The sequence below is a fragment of the Carassius carassius genome, chromosome 11 (genome assembly GCF_963082965.1).
Source record: "Carassius carassius chromosome 11, fCarCar2.1, whole genome shotgun sequence".
Lineage (NCBI taxonomy): Eukaryota > Metazoa > Chordata > Actinopteri > Cypriniformes > Cyprinidae > Carassius > Carassius carassius.
Window position 1 is genome coordinate 11,279,324 of NC_081765.1, and position 24,181 is coordinate 11,303,504.

A 24,181-nucleotide genomic window follows, 5' to 3' on the forward strand; every position below is an offset into this window, starting at 1 on the left:
AATTGGGCATTGTTTAAATGCCACGGCCTACTTGAGCATTGTTTCTGACCATGTCCATCCCTTTATGACCACCATCTACCCATCCTCCGATGGCTACTTCCAGCAGGATAATGCACCATGTCACAAAGCTCGAATCATTTCAAATTGGTTTCTTGAACATGACAATGAGTTCACTGTACTAAAATGGCCCCCACAGTCAGCAGATCTCAACCCAATAGAGCATCTTTGGGATGTGGTGGAACGGGAGCTTCGTGCCCTGGATGTGCATCCCACAAATCTCCATCAACTGCAAGATGCTATTCTATCAATATGGGCCAACATTTCTAAAGAATGCTTTCCGCACCTTGTTGAATCAATGCCACGTAGAATTAAAGCAGTTCTGAAGGCGAAAGGGGGTCAAACACAGTATAAGTATGGTGTTCCTAATAATCCTTTAGATGAGTGTATGTTCTATTTAAGTGAAGTGAAAGTGAGGTGACATTCAGCCAAGTATGGTGACCCATACTCAGAATTTGTGCTCTGCATTTAACCCATCCGAAATGCACACACACAGAGCAGTGAACACACACTGTGAGCACACACCCAGAGCAGTGGGCAGCCATTTATGCTGCGGCGCCCAGGGAGCAGTTGGGGGTTCGATGCCTTGCTCAAGGGCACCTAAGTCGTGGTATTGAAGGTGGAGAGAGAACTGTACATGCACTCCCCCCACCCACAATTCCTGCCGGCCCAGGACTCAAACTCACAACCTTTCGATTGGGAGTCCGACTCTCTAACCATTAGGCCATGACTTCCCACCATTTTATCTTTATACCATTTTAGTAACTTCTTTGGTTGTAGTATACAGTGACATAGGATCATGTCTTCATAATATCACTGTTTTTCTCACACAGTTTAATTTGTATACACATTTTTTATTTATTATTAATATTTTTTTAATTTATAAAGGGGATCTCTAACACAGAGAACATCATATTAGGCACTCAAGTCCTTGATTTCCAAAAGTTTAATTACACCTGCATTAAAACAGAACAGTTCCATAAGTGGTCACAATTAATTCCTAATCAATCCACAACTTAAGGTTTTTCTGTGATGAGTGATAGATGTACAGAGACTGCAGTGTATAAAGGAGTCAGGGTTTGGCTAGTTAGTATGGCCCCGTTTGCCCCTGCTGGTCATAATTATATACTCTGGTACTTAGAAACATCTTTCTCCATTGACAGTCATTCAGAATTAACTGTGTATTCTGTCTACATAATTTTAAGCAAAATATAAGTTTCAGATAGTTTATTCTGTTATATTAAATCAGTGGTTCTCAACCATTGTGACTTTCTATATTGATACATGTTATGCATTGATTTCTGATTTTCTATACAAATAATTCAATTATTATTAAGCACAATTTCTTCCAGATAAAATATTTTAGAGCTTGGCATAACTAAAAAAATTCCGTATCAAAATGCCCATGGAAACTATATTTATTTCCATAGCTTTTCCAGGTCCCATCACTTTTTTTATTATTCTACCGCATTTTTTCAAGATCATGGGAATCCTTCGCTGAAAATTGAAAACTGTGCTTTTAGCTTTTTTCAGTCTGTTTGTGAACCACTGTATTAGACGTTTCAACATTGCTTGATTCTCTTCTGAAGGCTCTTAAAATTAAGAAATGAAATGGTCTTATGTTTGTTCCTGTCTGCCGCCTTTGACGTCACAGCTCAGGATAGTCACTAGGGAAGGTTTTGGAATTAGTCAGTTGTATTGTCATGATGTAATTTTTCTGTGGCTCCAGAGTGAGTCACAAAACATTTATGGCTTGAGTGGCTCAAAAACGTACATTTGCAAGGTCCTATGCCAGCTAAGCAACTGTCACAGAGAAGAAAGGGAATGCCAACAGATACCTTTGTCCAGGTATTATAGATATCATTGGTATGTACAGAGAAAGCTCTCTCCAGTCAGATTTTTGATAGTTGAAGTTCCATCCTCCTTTGCATCATTTTATTTTATTATTTTTTTGTATAGTGGTAGTACACACACATGCATCTTGCACTGAGTGCTTCCTTTATTTCATTCACTTCTTTTCTTTCCAGGGGTAAGCTTGTTGACAAATTAAGACGTGTCATTTCAGTTTAAGGCATGCTGCACAACTACAGTGATCTTTCCTTGTGCACATAGTAACACACATACGCATACTCTCAGTGTATAATAAGCACTGTAACAGTGTGGTTTGCATTTCCCCATGTGCAATCGTGGAGAAGCCACATGAAAAGCTCTTGGTATTAAAGGACAAGTCTTGGTTTGGAGGGATTCTGTCATGCAACAAGACTGTGTTTTTCACTTTTTTCCCTTCATTTTGGAGAAATTCATCCACCCCATTAGACAGGGAAACCGCACATGAGTCCTTCTTTAATGGCCCTCGCCACCAGATTGTGAAAGAGAAGAGTATGGTGTTTTGGATTGTCCGACACTTTCATTAAGGCTTAATTAAACATGACACATCTTTCTAATTATAGGAGAAGCATCTGTCTACATGTGTGTATATGTGTTCACAAGCTTGTAATCAGTGATTTAAGCCAAATGAATGATAAATGTCATGTAAAGGAACAGTATGCACAAAAAAAAAAACGAAGAACATAAAAGAACAATTCTGGGTTTCCCAAAGAACTTTTTGGGGATCCTTTCTTTTTCGGTCATCTTTTTTTAATTATTTTATTTAGTGTGAAGACATTTTAATATTATTTTGTGCAATGGAAAGTTTCCATGGATGTTGTAGGTTCTTCATGGATCCATAGATGCCAATAAAGAATCTTTAATTTTAAGAGTAAAGTAAGATGTTCAGTGAATAATGACTAATAATAAATAATGTTCACACAAAGCTGAATATTATATCATTTCAGACTTACCAAGTTATAGGGACTATTATGATGCTTTAATGGACCACTCTTGTCGTCTCTATTTTAAAAAAAATGAATTGATTAATACAATTGATATTTTCTTTTTTTTGATGAATTATCACTTTAATGAAAAAGACTTTGTTTGTTAATTTCATTCACATCAGTGGATTGATGACTTCATTCAGCTATCCATCTGGCCAGGCATTTATCACCTGCTGTCTGTCTGTCTTCAGACAAGACAGAAGTGCATGAAGACAAGAAGAGGCCATTATTACAGAGAATCCCAGAATAGACATCTTTTTATCATAAGCCCGTCCAGTGCTAGTGGCGAAGAAAAATTACAGGGAGTTCCTCAAACGCATAAAAAAATGTTGCTGCGCTGAAACCAGGAACCTCAATAACGGTTGCATTAGAAACTCTTTAGTTTCCACTCTCCCTAAATTTTTGAGAAATCGCTTCATTTCTGCCCTCTTTTTCATGTGCTTTGTTTTATGTTGAGTTGCAGCAGACTGTTTTGTGGCTTCTCTCTCAAGCCTGTGGAAAGAAAATACGCTCACTTGTGGCTTATTGGGATGCCACTCCTGAGCCTAACATCTGCTTAGAGGAAGATGTTGAAAGGGAGAGGGGTACGGCATAAAAAACCTGCTAATCTTCTGCTCAAATTTTCAGATTCATGTCATGTGTTGAGTTGAAAGACAAAAACAGCCTTTCTGGCTTTGGCGAATAGAGATCACTGGGCCTTTAGATCTTTAGATTCCTTCATGATTCATTTGATATTTTTGTGACAGACAAGTGCACATCAAAGATGAGTGGCTAGAAAATGTGTCCATAAACAGTGATTCACACCAGATTCTTGATTGCACATTTAGTCATGTCCTTAAATGCACATCTGTCACAAAAAATAATGGACAGCAGATGGAAGAAGCTCTGTGAAACAAAAAAAACAACCAAAAATGAGATGAGTTTTAAAGTTACCTGCTCCTTTTCCTAATATCTCATAAAATGTTCCTAGAAATTCAATTTCATATGTGCTCTAACAGGCACCTCATGGTCTTTAATCATTACTCCACACTGTTTGTGGCCATAAACCATTACAAAAGACTGCAGAGCTATGTTCTTATTGACTGCAAAGTAGAAAATTCCCACTAATATTGGCATGTGGGGAAAGCGAGCAGTCTGGTGGTGATGCTGGGCATTGTGGGCCACTCCCTACATGCTGCTAATTGGTGTAATCACTGCAGTAATAAAGTATGGTGGTTTCTCCAAGTGTGATTACAGGTCGTCAGCTCGCAGAGGAAATGAAGGGTTGGGGAGCCGTGGAATTCTCTGTTATATGGGTGTTGGTGCTCGTTTACGGGATGTGCGCATGAGGCGTGTGCTGTTGTTTTGACGTTGTTGTCTGATGGCTGGCTGTTGTCAGGCATCTGCAAGGAAAGTAAACAACTTTGATATATACCAACTTCCTTATTGATCCTTATCAGGATTTTGAAATTCCTCACTTCTGACAGGACAATGTGGTGCGAGCGTGTGCGCCTGTGCACTCCGACAGTTTTCTACAACACACCGTGTGATGTGACATATGCAGTTCAATACAGTATGTGTCAACTGTTTCCCACAAAGATAACATTTATAATCTGATGTTGCTCAGTGAGATTTGAAAGCTTTGAAGAATGGGGGCAATTAACAAAAACTAAATTGAATGTTAAAAATCACTTTTAAACTTTTCTCACTTCATTAGGGAAATAGGAACATCAACATTTTATAATGGTAACCTATTCACTGTACAAGGCTGTAACCACTGAGGGCCTATTTCACCAAAATTAGTAATATTCAGCTTCACAGTGACTAATTCATTAAAGGAATGGTTCACCCAAAAATGAAACTTCTGTCATCATTTGCTCACCTTCATGTCATTCCAAACCTGTTTGACTTTAATTCTTTAATTATTCTTCTGTGGAACATAAAAGAAGATATACTGAAGAATGATGGTAACTAAAGTGTTTTGGTTACCAGTGATTTTCAAAATATATCTTCTGTTGTGTTCGACATAAGAAAGAAAGACAAACAGGTTTGAAGCAAAATCAAGGTGAGCAAATGGTGCCAGAATTAAAATTTTTGGGTGAATTATCCATTAAACTTATGCATATGAATTTCTGGTTGCATGTGGCTCCATATGGTTTCCTGGCAGGACACAAATCACGTGAATTCAGTCTCATGGCTATTTCTACTAGTTTAAAAGCAATGATTGTTCTTTCCATAAAATGAGTTTTCTTTTTTTTCTTCTTTTTTTTTTACTTTCCCATAATGTGGTGTCTTCAGCATAGTTTGTTTTCTCTGCGTCTCCCAGGGAATCCTGAATCACCTTTGGTGTAATAATGATAAACCTGCTCTCATTCTACAGACCTGAACACAGACTTTTAGGACAGCTCCCTGTCACTGTCAATGTTTTTACAAGTTTATGATGAATGAAACAGGACATTCATCATCGAAGTCCAGAGCCAGATATTTCTGGAGAATAATTTTCCCTCATCCGAAAAGTTGAAAAAGAGGTCTTGTTTTAAGGTTGTTTGATGCGATTAACTTGCCCTGTGGAGAGAGTACCCTAAACTCTCCATCAACTGCTCTTCAACCTATCCTGTGAGTACAGACTACAGAGTGATCAAAGATGGAAGGTCATTGCCTGATGAACTCATTTAGGATTTACAAAGGACCTTCAAAGAGATTTTTTGACCAAAATGACCTCCTTTGCTTATCTCTGTAGGGTCTGTAATACCATAAATAGATTTTGAAAATGCTTAATACACATCACACTACAAACATGCATTTCTGTATGTTTACTATAAGTTAGGAATAGATTTCCAGCAGTCAATATTGACCTTTATGGTAATTTTAACCCTCTGAACACCGCCAACCCAGCAGCCTTACTATCAACAGCTAGAGTTAAGAATTTTCATCTATATTAAATGATCAAAAGTGACTGGAATTTCATTTTGCCATAAATATTTACCTCTGCACTCTTAGAAATAAAGATTCCAAAAAGATTTTCGCAGCATTGTCATAGAAGAACCATTGGTTCCCCAAAGAACCTTTCAGTGAACAAGTCTGAAAAGAGACATTTTTTTCTTCAGTTGAAGAACATTTTAATAATGTATCAAATATTTTCCACTATAAAGAACCTTTTGTGCCATGGAAATTTTCAATGGCTGTTAAATTTCTTCATGGAACCAAATATGCCAAAAAATCTTTACTTTTAAGAGTGTAACTTTAGCAAACAGATAAAAGTTTACCCTTTTTTAAGCATACTCTCTGTGAGTTTTTAGGGTTTAACGCTAAGGATTTTTTCTACTGGCCTGGTCGAGCCAGTGGCTAAAATTTGTACTTACTAGCCAAACATATAAAGTTTAAGTAAGCCATGTAAACTTTTCTGAAGACAGTCAGTTCCCCTCAGAAACACATTAATATAAACCCCCAATTCAAGTATTTTCTTCCAATATTTAGTGCATTGCGAACTGTGAGCTTGCTCTATCTGGTAGTATTTTCTTCAGCGTCTGTTAATGGCTGTGTTACACAATTTGTAATATTTCCACACAAATTACATTTTGGAAAATGATTGCGGTGCAGTTTATGTGCAAGCCCGGAACAGAAATCGGTTGAAATAAAATAAAAAATGGCCAGTCGACCGGTGCATCTTTACTCCACTGTATGAATAGATTATTCATTGTTAAAGCTACAGTTACTCACCAAGATGGGTGTTTTGACATACTTTTGCATGTATTTGTCCATCCAAGTGCAAGAATGTGCACTGTACACACAGAACACAGCGTGCGAGTACTGAATAGATTTGTCTTTCGTTTCTTTCTGAAATGCTTTAAAATTGCTTGAATGTTTAAAATAGAAAGGCTTAAAAACACGTGCAAATAATAAACTTTCATGACGACAGCAGTGGCATGATCTGGCCTGTAACAAACCCATCAACTGTCCCGAGCATCTTTCATGCTGGCCTCGGGTCATCGGGCAGTCCTTATTGTAGAGCCCTGGTGTTTATAAGCACATATTTTATTGATTCTTTCGTTCAAATGCAGTGAACTCACTTGTCCGGGTCCTTGCTCTGCGTGTCTGGCTGTTGCAGACTTATATTGAATCCGTGTAGTTCTCTGCCTTGTCAATCAATGGGTAAAAAGCAGTTAAATCTCTCTGTTAGCCATACATGTAATTATAGCTTGCCAAAATGTTACTAAATATGCCCTCGCTGGCTTTCTGGTTTTGTTTTTTCCTCCCCTTTTGCCTTTTGAAGGAGTTCTAATTGGTGGAGACAGTGTGTCAGGATTAGAGGCTGGGAGTTTTAAACCCCAACACCCCCTGAAACCACACCCCCCCCCCTCCTGTTCCCTGCTCGGAGCAGTAGCACAGGCTCTGTGAGGGACATACAGGGCTGTGTGCTCGCTGTGGCTGGCCTCTCAGCACCTCTGCCCTGGTTCTGCACCTCCAAACCTACCTCTCCACAAAGGCCACAGTCAATATACCGCTACATATGACTCAGGCATTTCAGGGAATTGTTGTTTAATTTCAAGTTCAACAGCCACTGATTTACCCAGGTCCTGGGAAGGAAATGCCTTGACTGAGAAGTGAAGATTAATATAACTGAAGCTTAAAAATGCATACAATCAAATATTGGGATGCTGGATTCGGGCAGGCCCTGTAGGTTCCGGGACAGGTGTATAAGAGCAAACAATCAGCCTCTTTCGCCATCTCCTGGAGTTGTCGACTCTGTGGGTGCCTCATCGAAGTTGATGGGAGGTTATTCTGCCCTCCTGTACACAGTGCAGCTGCTGTCCATGCAAGTCCAACTGAGCCAAGTCAGAAAAACACAGAAACCCTGAGTTGTCTATAGACTTACTTTCCATGACAAAGCCTGCTGGGACCTGCTAATTACTCAGATTAGAGTGTGGGTTCAATAACACTAAAGAACATGAATGTAAATTGTTATTTGAAATCTGCTAAACCACTGGGAGTTCAGTTCAGCATAGATGTTTTAACACTGCTTCTGCAGAAAAAATTGTCATCTGACCGCTGATTGCACAAGAACTCACAGTCCCAAACACCCCACTAGTGGTTATCCTGATTTTTGACGTCAAAGCATGGAAAATATGTCCATTTCATGGTTTAAGAGTCCTCAAGAAAAAAGCAAAACATATTTTTCTCTTTGCTTGTATAGTGCTTTATTCAATACACATTGTTTCAAAGCAGCTTCCCAGAGAAAAACTGGAAAATAGCAGTGTTGCAAAATTCATCAATTATGAAATGTCTTCAATTTCAGCTATAACCAGCTTTATTATTGTTAAGCCGCTTTATGTCATGTTGATTCAGTTCAGTTTAATAACTGTGCCAACGGTTAGTTATGAAGCATCTTTTCAGAAGACAATACTGTCATTATCCAGCTCAGTTTAGTTTTGGTTTTGTTCTCATCTAGTAGTGTCAGTGCAATTCAATAATACTTCTGAATATTTCTGGTTTCTATGCCCCAACTAAGCAAGCCAGAAATAGCAAGAAACCAAAAGGTGACAGTAGTGGAGAAAAATGTCACGGTTGGTAAACCGTGATCTCTGGGTTTTGCACTTTGTGGGTGAAGTCTGTGTGTTACGCGTCAGCACTGATTAGTTTGTGGGCGTCTCCTTTAATTGTCATCAGCAACAGCTGTCACTCATTACTCATCCCTATATATTGGCTTGTCTAGTGTCTTGTGTTCGTGAGAGCGTTGTTTCATGTTTATGACCTATGCTTTGCTTTCTTGTGTGTTTCTGCGTTGGATGTCCGTCTCTCCCCGGAACCCCGTCCACTCTACGCAACCCACCACCAAGCAACACCACTTACTTTCGGCTCGCTTCCCCCCAGTTCCTGTGTCACCCTCTCCTGCTGCCTACTCACCTCCGCCTTCCGGATTCATCACTCATCACCACCATCTTGGACTGTGCATTCCTCCCAGCGTTGTTTGTGTCTCAAGTACTGTCTGTATCATTGTCTTCATTAAATATCATTAATCTCGCAATCGCACTTGCTTCCTGCCACTTCTTCACCCAGTTGGTACAGAACGCTCTCACCAAACATGGAAGCAGCGAGCACCACTTCACTGTCTGAATTCATTCACCACAGCGTCAGCCGCATGGATCAGCAGCAGGAGAGCATCGAGACTTGCGATCCAAGCACTGGTGACACAGGTGTCCGAGCTCACCCAGCGCATTCATCAACTCACCTCTCCCACTGCGCCCACCTCACCGCCTGCGCTGCCCGTCCCCCGGGAGACCTCCCAGGACCACTTCCGGCAAGATCCGCGACTTCCGGCGCCAGAAAGTTACTCCGATGAGCCAAACTTTTGCAAGACTTTCCTTAACAAATGTTCCATGCATTTTGCATTGCAGCCCCGCACCTTCGCGACAGAGGAGTCCAAGGTTGCGTTTGCTCTTACCCTACTCTCTGGCAGGGCCGCCTTATGGGGGACGGCAGTGTAGGAGAATCATCATCCGTGTTGCGCCTTGTTCCACGCCCTCTCCGAAGAGATGAAACGGGTGTTCGATCGAGCCGCGGCCTGCAGGGAGGCTGCTCACCAGCTCTCAGACCTCAAACAAGGAGAATCATCGGTGGCGGACTATTCCATTCAGTTCCGCGCCCTGGCGGCCACGTGCCAGTGGAACGAGGCGGCGCAGTGGGATCGATTCCGCTCGAGTCGAGAGAACATGGTCGGTCCCATCGACGATCACGAACCCATGCAGGTGGGTAGAGCTCAGCCTTCCCGGAGGGAGAGAGAGCGGCGGAGGTCCCAAGGACTATGCTTATATTGCGGTGGCTCAGGGCATTCCATCCATTCCTGCCCGGTAAGAAGAGCCAGCCCGGTAGTAAGTTTGAAGCTACTATCGGGTGGGATCTCCGCCGGGAAGTCCTCAACCACATCATCAACTCTCCTTCCGGTGAAACTGCGGTGGGAGAACCACACTCACGACTGTCACGCCCTTCTGGACTCTGGGGCAGAAGGTAATTTCATTGACTCTCTCCTTGCACGTCACTTGAACCTTCCAGTCCTTCCTGTGTCTCATCCCATCCATGTCACCGCACTCAATGGCCAGGAACTGCCACACATCACCCACTACACTGAACCCATAACTCTGCTCACCTCAGGCAACCACAGTGAAACCATATCCTTTTACCTCATGGACTCCCCTGTAGCTCCCATTGTTTTAGGTCACCCCTGGTTAATCAAACATAATCCACGAGTGGATTGGGGTTCCAACACAGTCACCTTGTGGAGTGAAAGTTGTCATGAGTCTTGTCTGGTTTCTGCTTGTCCTGTTGTGCCTGTTTCTGTCTTTCAGAAGGAGACCATGGTGTTATCAAACGTGCCCGCAGAGTACTTGGACCTGAAGGAGGTGTTCAGTAAGTTCCGTGCTGCTTCTCTTCCTCCGCATCGTCTCTACAACTTTGCTATAGATTTAGTGCCAGGTAAGTCTCTGCCTAAAGGCAAGCTTTACAGCTTTCGAGAGGTTACAGGGAGCATCCGTATTCACAAAATTGGATTTACGTAACGCTTATCATTTAGTCCGCATCAGGAAGGGGAATGAATGGAAAACCGCCTTTAACACCCCTAGAGGGCACTTTGAATATTTGGTGATGCCGTTCGGGCTCTCCAACTCGCCAGGGATTTTCCAAGCACACGTTAATGACGTGTTGAGAGACATGGTAGATCAGTTTATAAATGTTTACCTGGATGACATACTGATTTTTTCTTCATCTCTCCAGGAACATGTTCAACACGTCAGACGAGTGCTCCAGAGGTTACTCGAGAATGGGCTTTTTGTCAAGGCGGAGAAATGCGTATTCCATGCACAGTCTGTCCCCTTCCTAGGGTATATCGTCTTGTCCGAGGGAATACGTATGGATCCTGACAAGGTTAAGGCTGTGATAGATTGGCCATCTCCAGATCCCCGTAAGGCCCTACAGTGGTTTCTGGGGTTCGCCAATTTTTATCGATGTTTCATTCGTAATATCAGCCAACTAGTCTCACCTCTGACCGCCTTGACCTCCCCCAGTACTCCGTTCAGGTGGTCGGATGCAGCCGAAACTGCATTTACCAACCTCAAGAGCCGCTTCGTTTCAGCTCCCATCCTTGTAGCTCCTGATCCCACACGGCAGTTTGTGGTGGAAGTCGACGCATCAGAGGTGGGGGTAGGAGCAGTTCTTTCCCAACGTGCTGCCTCGGACGATAAGATGCATCCCTGCGCGTTTTTCTCACATCGTTTATCTCCTGCTGAACGAAATTATGACAGTGGTAACAGAGAATTGTTGGCCTTCAAATTAGCTTTATAGGAGTGGCATCACTGGTTGGAAGGGTCAGGGGGACCTTTCATTGTTTGGACCGATCACAAGAATTTAGAGACTGTACATTAGAACTGCCAAAAGACTCAATTCCAGGCAGGCTCGGTGGGCACTTTTTTTCGGTCGTTTTGATTTTACTCTGTCGTACCGCCCAGGTTCCAAAAATGTCAAACCCGATTCTTTGTCACGTATTTTTGATCCCTCCGCCCGCCCGGTGACTCCCGAGTGTATTTTACCTGAGAAAATAGTCGTCTCAGCACTCGTATGGGAGGTTGAATCGAAGGTCAAGACGGCCTTAGAAGGGGTAAAGGCGTCCGCCCGGTTGCCCACCGAACTGTTTATTTGTGCCGGAAGAGTTACGGCCCAAAGTTATTCAGTGGGGTCACTGCTCTAACGTTGCTTGTCATCCAGGGATAAGCCGAACCAAGGGGTTAGTTAAACAACGATTCTGGTGGCCACTTATGGCTTGTGATGTCCACGATTTTGTTTTGGCTTGCTCAGTTTGCGCCAGTGGTAAGTCGTCTAACCGGCCTCCTGAGGGGCTTCTTCAACCATTGTCTGTCCCTTCGAGACCCTGGTCACTTATCGCACTAGATTTTGTTACCACCCTCCCGCCCTCTAATGGGATGATGGTCGTTTTGACCATGGCCTCCCGGTAGACGTGGTTTCTGACAGGGGATCCCAATTCATATTCAAATTTTGGAAGGAATTTTGTAAATTGCTAGGAGCGATGATTAGTCAGTCTTCGGGTTATCATCCTCAGAGTAATGGGCAGTCTGAGCTAGCCAACCACGATTTAGAGAGAACGTTGTGATGTTTGGTCTCCAAGAATCCTTCTTCCTGGAGCCAACAACTCTCTATGGTGGAGTACGCTCACAATTCATTACCAGTGTCAGCCACGGGCCTCTCTCCATTTCAGTGCAGCATAAGGTTACCAGCCACCAGCTTTTCCTAGTCTGGAATCTGAAGACTCTGCGAGACTCTGCTCCGGATGAGGGAGTGCACTAAGGCCAAGGCCGATCGCCACCGGTCAAAGCCTCCCGTTTACGTCGTGGGTCAAAAAGTGTGGCTTTCTACTAACAATATTCCTCTCCGTTCCGTTTCTAACAAATTAGCTCCCAAATTTATTGGCCCGTTTACTGTCACCAAGATCATTAGTCCGGTGACAGTCCACCTCAAACTACCTCCAGCGTACAGGAGAATACATCCCGCCTTCCATGTGTCCAAAATTAAACCCATGTTTTATTCACGTATTAATCCGCCTACCCCGGTTCTCCCGCCACTGCGTCTCGTAGATGGGGAACCGACCTATTCGGTTAATCGTTGTGACGAGTGGGGCGGGGCCGAGGGACATGGGAGCGAGGCCGGGGGAGTGATTGGAGATGAACTACACCTGTTCGTCCCACCGGTCTCGAGGCCCATGGAGGAGATGGAAGGATATAAAACTGGAGCGACGACAGTGAAGGACGAGAGAGGACCAGGCCTGGGCTTTTAGTTGTGTTTTGGTTTTTATTTTATGCGCACCAGTCGTCCGTGAGGGGCTGGTGCGCTGTTTTGTGTTTATTTTGTTATTAAAATGTTTTTGATTGTCCGCCGGTTCCCGCCTCCTTCTTCCGGGCTTCGGCACCACTGTAACGATATCAACCTTCATATTCATCCGGAAGAAGGAGGCGGGAACCGGCGGACAATCAAAAACATTTTAATAACAAAATAAACACAAAACAGCGCACCAGCCCCTCACGGACGACTGGTGCGCATAAAATAAAAACCAAAACACAACTAAAAGCCCAGGCCTGGTCCTCTCTCGTTCTTCACTGTTGTCGCTCCAGTTTTATATCCTTCCATCTCCTCCATGGGCCTCGAGACCGGTGGGACGAACAGGTGTAGTTCATCTCCAATCACTCCCCCGGCCTCGCTCCCATGTCCCTCGGCCCCGCCCCACTCGTCACAATCGTATTTTGGACTCGAGACGGAGGGGACGAGGATTCCAGTACTTGGTTGACTGGGAAGGTTACGGTCCGGAGGAGAGGAGTTGGGTACCTGCTAGGGACATACTGGATCACTCCCTTATTGATGATTACAATCAGCAGGTAGGTCCTTCTGGGAACTCCAGGAGGCGTTCTTAGAGGGGGGTAAACCGTAATCTCTGGGTTTTGCACTTTGTGGGTGAAGTCTGTGTGTTACGCGTCAGCACTGATTAGTTTGTGGGCATCTCCGTTAATTGTCATCAGCAACAGCTGTCACTCATTACTCATTCCTATATATTGGCTTGTCTAGCGTCTTGTGTTCGTGAGAGCATTGTTTCGTGTTTATAACCTATCCTGTGCTTTCTTGTGTGTTTCTGCGTTGGATGTCCGTCGCTCCCCGGAACCCCGTCCACTCTATGCAACCCACCACCAAGCAACACCACTTACCTTCGGCTCGCTTCCCCGCAGTTCCTGTGTCACCCTCTCCTGCTGCCTACTCACCTCCGTCTTCTGGATTCGTCACTCATCACCACCATCTTGGACTGTGCATTCCTCCCAGCGTTGTTTGTGTCTCAAGTACTGTCTGTATCATTGTCTTCATTAAATATCATTAATCTTGCACTTGCTTCCTGCCACACGTTCACCCAGTCGGTACAAAAATATCCTTAGGAGAAATTAGGTGAAAGGGCATCTGTCTCATCTTATTTACTTTATATGCTGTATGTTTACTGTATAAAATATGTAGTTAATTTTCAATGATCATCAATAGAGAAAGATGCATTTTGAGTCCTGGACCTTTTGCAAAAAAGTGCTTTAACATTTCTTGGTATATTCTTGCAAAGATATCATGAAAAAGTTACTGAGTTTGTCTGCTTTTCTGAGAACAGACTAGCTTGGTAAATCCTTCTATCACATCAGTCCCGTGCTGACATTTGTAATGTTAATGTTTATATTTTCAATGTAATACAACATTTGTTCTGTATATGCCCTACGGATTTCCACTGTAAGAGTTCCACTGGATTTTTCCTTTGTTTTTAAAATCTGACGGATGAATTCTTTGTTGTGCCCACAAACGCTGTCAACATAGCTGAAATTGTATTTAAGCCAAAATATTTCTGTAAAACCACATATGAACAATGCGATATTATAAAACCATCAGAAAAGGACAGAAAATAATTGACTCATGCAGCAGATCTGTGAAGCGTCACTAAAGGCGAACCCTTTGGCATTTTTTGACAAATGGCACTGCAAAATACTCTCCATTAGCAAGCGAATTCACTCACTGACCATTTGTTTAGGTCCATTTTAAATAAAATTCAATGAAACAATATGAACAATCAGCAAAATCTCTGGGAGCCAGCTAAAGTAATATTGTACTCTACACAATAAACTCATGAACAATGAATGAGTGTGTTTGGAGTCTCCGAGTGTAAATATCACTCCCCTCGTGCCCAATGCCCTGCAGGACAGACCCCCTGATGGGCTTCTGGAGCCGTCTGTGTTTTTAAGGGTGTACATGGAGTTTGCCATATTTATATCAATCATTATAGTTTAGAGTCAGCACTGAAGCTTTTAAATACTGTAAGTGATGATTATCCACTAGACTATCAACTCTGCTTCAAACAAAGTGAATTTCTGATAATTGATTCCAGGTTCACAAACAATGCACCTCTCCATGATGAATGACCCTCACATGTACACTAGACTCTCACATACAATAACAGACCTAAAATTATATCTATATTATGGTGACTACATTGCCTCATCATAACTATTTCTGACTCTGAGCTCTTTTTTTTTTTCAAAGTTGTGTTGCAATTCAGAGTTCATTGGACCAGAGGCTGTGCAGCTATCAGAAAGGAAGGGTTACGAGAGGCCAGTGCAGCCTCTGATTATACTGCTTGCTTGCTCGTGCTCTCTCTCACTCATTCTTGCCCTCTTCCCTTTATTCCACAGGTTGAACATTTACAGACAACCTGTCAATAAATGTTCAAGCTGTTTGTAATTGTGAACTTGTAGATGTGATGCAAACCTGTCCATTAAAAGAAATACTGCACTGAAAATGGGCCGAGATTAAACAGCATGCTTACATCCATTTTCTATATTGAGAAAATTTGCAGTACATAAAAATGTCTTATCCACTATGAAATGGTATTTTTCATAATTTTTCATAATTTTGTATCTGAAGTATGTTTTTCATATTTGTAACATTAAGTTACTTGCTGGTTAAAATCTGTCAAAAAATGTGAAGACTAAACAAAGATATATTTATCTAGTGATGTTTTGGTGATGTTTAGGTTTGTAGATATTCAGATTATAATTTGTAATCCATCTCAGTATCAGAATGACAAAGATCTTTATTGCCAAGTATGTTTGCACATATAAGTAATTTGTAGGAATCCAATACACAGAGACAACAACAACACAGATAATAAGAAATAATTATATGTGAATAAAATACAGACATCCAGTAAAATGTCCGAATGCCTAAATTGGCAAAATGCATTTGGTGTGCTGTTTCCGATGTTTAGGAGTTGGTCCATAGTCAAGCGGATAGGAAAAAAAGTTAGTTAAAACAGGACAAGCAAACAAAATAGTAAAAGTACCAAGGGGCTACAAACTGAGGCAACTACGCACGGCGCCATTTTATGATTTATTATAATTGATTTTTGCTCTTGAATCGATGTAGTCATATATTATGGTTCAGTTTCTGGTTCAGGCATAGTTCACGCAGTCGGATGGCGTGAAGGTGAGTAAATTAACAGCAAATTTTCATTGTTGGGTGAACTATTCCATCATAAGGTTAACCAGTTGATTGGCTCTAAAGCCACATTATTTATTCGCCAAAGCCTTTTTGTATTCCTTTTACTCTCAGCTGACAAATATCTCATGCCATTCCAGCCATTAGTTGGTTAGTTTTTAAACGGTGTGAAAAGCTCATTGGTTGTTACAGATGGGTTAATATGCCTCGTGCCAGCAGCACACCAGCAGCCACAGCTGGGTTGGATCGAGGCTGTTTCTTTCCTACACAGCTGTGCTCTGAACTGACCAGGGCGCCCATTGCTTTTGCCCTTTAAAAACCACAGCCGGCCAAATCGCTCTCTCTCTGTCTGTCTTGCATACCCACTCGACAAACATTCAGTCTCTCTGCCAGTCTAGTGCGGCCTTGCATCTCCTCTCTAAAAATACTATTAGCAGCAAAATACAAGGATTATATAAAAGCATGAATATAAATGTATAAATATAAAGTGCATAATGAATGTATTGATATTTGCCGTTTCAGAGTTGCAGTTCGTCAGGGAGTGGCGAACCAGAGCAGCCGGGACACTCTTTAAAGTGGTGCACTGGGATGTGGGAATGTGCACTTTTGGGCCGGAGTGATGAGCGATGCAAGTGACTCTGGCTCTCGCTCATATAACATCACTGATCAGTCTCACCCAGGCTATACCTTTCATCTCCAGACCTTTCCATGTGCATTCATAGACTCGAATGTTACTGTGTTGTGGAATAGTTCACTCAGTTTATCCTTTTGAGTGTCAGGTTATTTCTGTTTATCTCTTCTCTCACTCTTTTCCCCTTTTGTTCAGTCTCTTGTTTAGTCTTCTTGTCATGTTCTCTTATAATGCTTTTAACTTTTTCCTCTTCTTTACACTTCTCTGAAGTATATTTTGTCCAGGAAGGGTGTTTCTGGGAAGATAAAAGATATGTTGACTGAAACATAGGAGACAATAACATTAGTCATTATTATAACTTCTGATTAAATGGCAATTCCGGTAAATTCTGTTGTTCTTACAGAAGTATTAAAACTGGCGTGATTAAACACCCCGCTGCTGACGTTTGAAATCTGCGAAGATCACAAAACAATGTTTTGGTTTCAGTGCATCTGTACGCCGCTCACTGATTGCACTTGCCTGTTTTAAATCACTACTGATGACAAATTGGGGCTGAGGTGGGACTGTTAGCACACGCTAGCACAAGAGTACCAATGAGTTCCAGCGGCTGCATGGGAGTTGCCATTATTACTTCCTTCAGATTTGAATCTTTTTGTGAACATGAAGTTTGTTCAATGAGTCTCCTCCACTTTCCTTCCTATTCTGAATTTGACTTTCAATTGTGAGTCTGCAGAGAACACCTCCACCCATATCTATATGCGGAAATAAAAGTTTGATCATTTATAGATATCCAAAAATATAAGCGGATTTTTCCACTGCTTTTCGTTGGCGAGAACAATTAATATTAGGTCTTGGCTTGTTCATTAATATAGCAATTTTAATACATTTGGTTATGCGATTAATTTAATAAAATTACAGTCAAGGCAATGTCATTTTTACTAATATGATTTTTTTCTTGCATTGATCTATTTAAAGGGATGAAAATGCTAATTAAAATGCTATTATCATTTACTCACTCGTGTGTCATTATAAAATCAGTTTGACCTTCTTTCCTCTGTGAAACATAAAAAAAAATAATTGTTAAAAAATATTTGTTTGTTTTTTACACCATTGATATTCATAAATTTTAATTTAACATTTACATTTTTTAACAAGTCTCTTATGCTCACCAAGGCTGAATTTATTTAGATCAAAAATACAATAAAAGCAGGAATTTTATGAAATTTTATTACAATGTAAAATAATGATTTTCTTTTTAGACATATTTTAAATGTAATTTATTCCTGTGATGCAATGCTGAATTTTCTGCAGTCTTTACTCCAGTTTTCAGTGTCACATCAGAAATCATTCTATGCTGATTTGCAAGAAACATTTTATTTTTTATTATTATCAATGATGAAAACAGTTGTGATGCTTAACATTTTAGTGGAAACTGTGATACAATTCCTTTGTAAGTGTAGTTTTGTAACATTGTAAATGTCTGTGTGTTACTTTTGAGCAAACGTTTGAATGGAAGTGTATTGGTAGAAAGTAAGTCAGTCCAAATATAAAAAAAAACAGAAAGCAGAGCATGATGTTGCTTACCTATTAATGCTAAACTATATAATAAATAAATAAATAAACAATAAATCACATATTGTAAATATTAGATGGCTGTAAGTATCCTGATTGTCCCATCTCAATCTAATTCAGTTCCCTTCCCCAGACGAAAGCACTATGGGACAATTTACTGTAATATATACACAAACCATGAGGACAGAAAATGTGTCATGAATCAGATTGTGGTCTTTCTTGGAAAACCCTGAATGATATAAGCTCTCTCTGAGAGCAACAAACAGTAAGTCTGCTTTAAGGTGTATGTGTGCATACTGATGTGTGAGTGTGCATTCATCGCAGTGTGGTATTTTTGTCCATTATAGCCCTAAGTGAGCATGTCTGTGGTAAGACAGTGTTTACCTATGGTTGGATTAGCTGTACTGCAGGCCTGTGGGTCTCCCTCCCTATATAGGTGAGACAGGGAATGTGAGGGGACCTGAAGACAGACAGGGAGGAGGTTAAAATTAGCAAAAAAGGACCACTATGTTGCTGTGCCGATCATAAGCAGCATTTAACAGTCCAGGAGGAGATGTGGCCGTGATAATGAACTGATTCATCGTCACAGTGTGTACTAATGGCTAAGAGTTGTGGAATGATGAAAGGATGTTGCAGTAATCCTCTGGTGTCTACTAAATCATTACACTAAGGAAATAACCAGGTATTTTTAACCACAAACTAACTATATCCTTGAAATGTGGGAATGATTCTAGCGGCCCACAGATCCAAGGAGATCCACATTATTACCAAAAAAAATTATTTTAGGATCCAGTAAAATAATTAATTTAAAGCCACAATATAAGAAAAAAAAAAATCAAGGCGAGAGGTGAGAAGTTTTATATGCCGATTGAGTCATACTGTCAGTAAAAAACACAAAAATCTGCTCACCATAAAAGACAAGAAAGGAAGGAGACTGAAAACAGAAGCAATGTAGAAACACAACGCAAAACCAAATTACTTTTTAAGAAAGTTTATTTTAATATTGGTAGAATTGGAAAATTACTCAAGCAAGATTTTATTTTGGGTCATTTACATTTAATTTTTTTTTTTTTTCAAATCATTCGCATATAGCACATATAACACATCTTCGTCCAAGCTTATCTTAAAAAAGGTCAGGGGCCTAGAGAAATATACAGACAGGAGGCCCAGACTCCCTATAGCTACAGTCGCAGATAGGCTACATCTACAGCACTAATGGTTTCCTTCCAGGCCTGTGCCATGGATTGAAAGAAAGAGATACAAACAGATAGAAAGAGAGACTATTATGAGATAGATGAGAGTAGGATGCTATCCCTTCCCTTCATCCATGTCAGCATACTGCTACTGAAGCATAGTGTGTGCACTTGCGCATACGTTCCGCTAGCTTATCCCCAGCTCCAAGCAAGCACCCTCTAATTAGGGCTGCGGGCACGACTACAGTCTTTGAAGCTTGAAGCAGCACCACAGCAGCTTGCCACAGCCGGGGTGACAGTGGCATCCCCAGTAGATCACGAGACAAACCCGTACAACATGGACACGCAGGATCTGTTCGGTGTTTTCTTCACTTGCGTTATTGCGCAATAGTCTCCCTCTCCCTTCTCTATCCCTTCTGTCCTCTTCCTCTGTGTTTCTTCAAGCACCACCTTTCAGAACAAAAATCCATTAATAGGTCCATAAGTTTCATGAAGATCAATCCAACCTTGGGATGCTTGAATGATTACTTTAAAGTGCAGAAATATTCGCATTGGCAGGTGTACATTTAAACAAGCTTGACAGCTTCCGACATAATATCAAACTTAATTTCCTGCTCACTGAGAATCATTGTACTCTTGCCTTTTACCTTAGTCTTGCCTCTCAGCAAAAACTGAGGCCTAAAATCCAGCCTTTTTTGCTTGTGGGCTCTATGTCAATACTGGGCACTGAATGTTGATGTTTACCTTCATTTTAGCTGTTTAATCATATTGTCACAGCCTATTTAAAGGAAACGGGCTGTTAGCCAGTACACAGCTGGCGAGGGCAGCAGCGGTATAGTAAAATATAAATATAATAAGAACGTTTTTGAGCTGGTGAATCCATTCTGAGCAGTGAAACATCACCACAGTGACCACAGCTGTGGCATGCGTGCAGGAGAAAAGCAGCCCAGGCCTCTGAAGCCTGAGAGAAGAACCCAGTAGAACCAATAAACAGGCAGAAATGTGCAGCATGTGCCCTAATTCATTTTAAACGCTGCCATTAGGATGGATCCCTTCACAGCTATCGGTTAAGCAAAACAACACTGGACAATCATCAAAATAATGATCACTATGTTTATCGTTATCAAGATCCCTGTGAATCACAAACAGCTTTGACTTCTTTTGGGTTCTTTTAGGATAGGCCATAATCAGAGTGACATCTTAAACTAATTTCTGGTGTATGAATGAACAATATATTTGAAGTGGGCTTCAAAACACACTGCATGAGTTAAAATTCCTTAATCCCAAACACAAAAGAAAGTTTCAAAAGAGATTATTCTAGAAACAGAAACACTGAAACCCACTTTCATCCCATTATCTCATATATTCAGCCAAGAGTAAAGGTCATCACAGCCATGGAGGTGATTGAGGTTTCAGCTCATCCATGGAAAAAAAAAGACCTGAGGTTTCAGGTCGGTAATGAAGGTAAAGAGAACCATAGAGGGGGGAGGTCCCACAGACTGCTATTGATGCATTGAGTTATTCAGGGCTCTTGACTTTAGGCCTCAATTACAGCCATTTGGCAGTAGCACTAACGTGTGGAGACGCGGCTGTGGCGAGTCCGGTCCACACTGCCCGACCCTGTGCTTGTCCCCTGGGCAGTGCTTTGTTTTTTTAGCAGGCGGCTAGCTCAGGCTGCTTTTAGCCTCTGCTTTTATACATCTCTGGTATTATTTTTTCCCTGCTTGCTCCAGCTGTGACTGCCCCAACCACTCCTCGTGCTCCACTGCATGTGGAGGAATGGAGTAATTGGACATTGACACTGCACAGCCCTCTGCATGCATGAATGAATTCAGTGACATCTTCTATCTCTGCTCCAATCAAAACAGAGGCCTCCAGAGACTTCAAGTGAAGTTGGGATTCAGGTGCCCTTAACAAAAGTTCTGTCTTAAATGATATATTATAGATTGTGCACATAAACTACACACCATGTCATCTAATATAGGAATTTTAGAAAGCTAGTGTTCTCAAATGCTGCACTTTTTCGTGTGTTTTAACACACTACTAGCACTATTTTGCTACAATGTGGCGCAGAACAGCGTAAAAGTTTGCAAAATGGGACACATCTTTCACGGTTAGGGCAGCATTGTCCAATCCTGCTCCTGGAGGGCCAAAGTCCTGCAGAGTTTAGATCCAATTTGATTATTATTGAAACTAAATTCTGCATGATAGTGACCTTCCAGGAGCAGAATTCAGTATCCCTGTTTTAAGAGTAGATAAGGTGCAACGTTTTTCCTTTAAAGGTTTTTCCTTTGCATTTTTCTAAGAGTGTTTAATTGTAAAATTGCCTTTGGCTTCCACCGTAGAGAGAATTGCTGGAGTATGGAGGTTGTTAGGACCCTACATAGTTTATCATGCAGTTTGAGGGCACTGTCCCTCTTTCCCCTGAAGTTTTTAGGGACAGCAGGAAGTGGTGAGGGGGAAAAAGCTGCTATTACCTTCAGGGGATTGAAAGAGTGGCTCACAGAACACCAAATCCCACCACAATCCACAAGAACGGCATTCCAAAGAACGAAAACAACTAAAAACAGAGTTGTTTACCAGTTAATAGTGGAGAAACACCAAGTTGCCCACACTCTTTCTCTCTCTCTTTCTCCTCCTCCCCCTCGGCACTCATTCTCCCTGTCCCTCCTGCCCACCCTTTGTTGGTTAGTTCCGTGGGTAGCACTGGTGCCCATGTGAGAACCCAGTAGACCCAGTTCACTCACCCCAATGACAGCAGATGAAAGGCTCCCTGGCTGGCATTATTTGAAAGGCACCCATCTCCCTCTGTTTTGGCCCGGGTGTCCTCTTATTTCACAGGGCAAATTAATAACTCTGCTACATCAATGGACTCTCACTAAAAGAGCCTGGGTTGGTGACTGAACCACTGCCATTGCCCGGTTGACAGGGAACAGCCACTACTGTGTTGCCTTTAAGGACGTGGGCTCTTTTCTTGAGGGCAGGAGGGATTTCTGACTGGATCTGACCACTTCTGAGGCATTGTCAACAGCCAAGTTCAATAGGCAGGCCTGCAAGGAGCCATGTCTTTATTTACATCCATCAAAGGGAAAAGGACATGCTCAGTGGGATCCACACACTCTGTAATTGTGTCTCTGTGATCTTTCAGAGTCAAGATGCAAAAATGTAAAAACAAGTTGCATTCCATTTATGCATGCTGGAATTGCTCACACATACCTGGTTTCCATGAGGACTTTACAGTACCTGTAAATTAAATCTGTGGAAGGTGAGCTAATGGAAGTAAGTCACCAAGTTTAGAGGAGAGTTTGGCAAGGGTTCTTCAAGACTCTAGTGACTGTAATTCATGAAGTGCTTATTTCATGCCAAGAATATATTTAGATTAATGGTCCAGATACAGGGCGGCATGGTGGCTCATTGGGTAGTACTGTCGCCACACAGCCTGGGACTCCCTGCTGAGCAATGAGGCCTTTCTGTGGGGAGTTTGCATGTTTTATCTGTGTTGGCATCGATTTCCTCTGGCTGCTCCAGTTTTCCCCACAATCCAAAGAGATGCAGGTGAATTACAGAGCCAAAAATGCCAATAGATGTGAATTAATATTTGTATGTCTATTTGTGTTAGCCCTCTGATGTACTGGCTTGTTGGATTTCCTGTGATCCTACTTCTGTCAAGAGGTTTGGAGAACGGATGGATTGGTCCAGTTAATGTAGAAAACAAGAGTTCAACATAAATAGAAAATAAAAGACTTTAATGATTGTTTAGAGGAACAATTGGCCATTATGGTAAGAATGAGGGATGGGTAAAATCACCACACAGTTTCACACTGACCTGTACCAAATGGTCAAAATGAGAGTGAGTTTGATTGAAAGAGTGTTTTCCTCATCCACTCAATTACACTCTTTTACTCCTTGTTCCAAATGAGGACATACCAACCAACAAACCTAAAATACTTTGATATTTACAGACATAAATAATAAAAAAATAAATCAACACCAAACACCATGTCTGTTAAATTTGCTTTTGAAATGGGCACAAAACCACTAGCCCCATTCCAGCAAATATTTGCAGAGCTAATTTGGAAGACTTGGGTCTGTTTCCTTTCCCTCATTTAAAGAGAAAGTGAACAGAGTTTGAGTGTCATGGATATATCTGTTCTTAAGGTGCTGACCGCTGGCTACCTCCACACAGTCATGACTTGTGTAAGTGGAGCGTCTTCTCTCAGTGCTGTAGAATAGAGCTGCTCCTGTGTAACAGTCTTCCAAGCTATATGGTCCCGTCTTTACCAGCTTCATCTTCAGTTAGAACAGTGAACCCCTCATGCATGTCCCACCACTCCTTATTACCTCAGCACAGCCCAGCACACACTGGAGCTCTGTCTCCTAATATCTGATACAAATCAAATCCATTGAACAAATGATGTGATTGGAACCTGGGAACCAGGAAGCTGTAATATACAAACCAACATTTCTTCAGCTCAGCCAAATTTTCGCAATGCTTATCTTGTCTATTAGCTATAATCTAAGGGTCAATGCAGATTTTTAATGACCTGACACATAGTCATGAGAGTCTATGGGGATCACAAAACACCAAAATGACTTCCATCCTATTTGTCACACCACACTGGATTTGATCCGGTTGGACAAATAAGTGTTTTTAAATATTATTATTTGAAAATGAAATTACTTTCTAGACACCACTTTTATGTAATATTGCATAACTTAATAGATCATGTAAAAAATGATAATAATAATAAAGTAATAATAATAACTTGTCTTTAACTCATAAGCAACGTAGTTACACCTGTCAC

At 41.5% G+C, this 24,181-nt stretch overlaps 1 long non-coding RNA gene across 1 annotated transcript; it reads right to left on the minus strand.

Moving 5' to 3' along the window:
- Window positions 1-15,745: 15,745 nt before the first annotated feature.
- On the minus strand, window positions 15,746-24,112 carry LOC132152760 (uncharacterized). The gene is made up of 3 exons (XR_009436574.1): window positions 22,124-24,112; window positions 18,568-19,826; window positions 15,746-16,906 (listed from the first exon to the last, which is right to left on the minus strand). It is a non-coding gene; the product is annotated as an uncharacterized LOC132152760 (long non-coding RNA).
- Window positions 24,113-24,181: the final 69 nt, after the last annotated feature.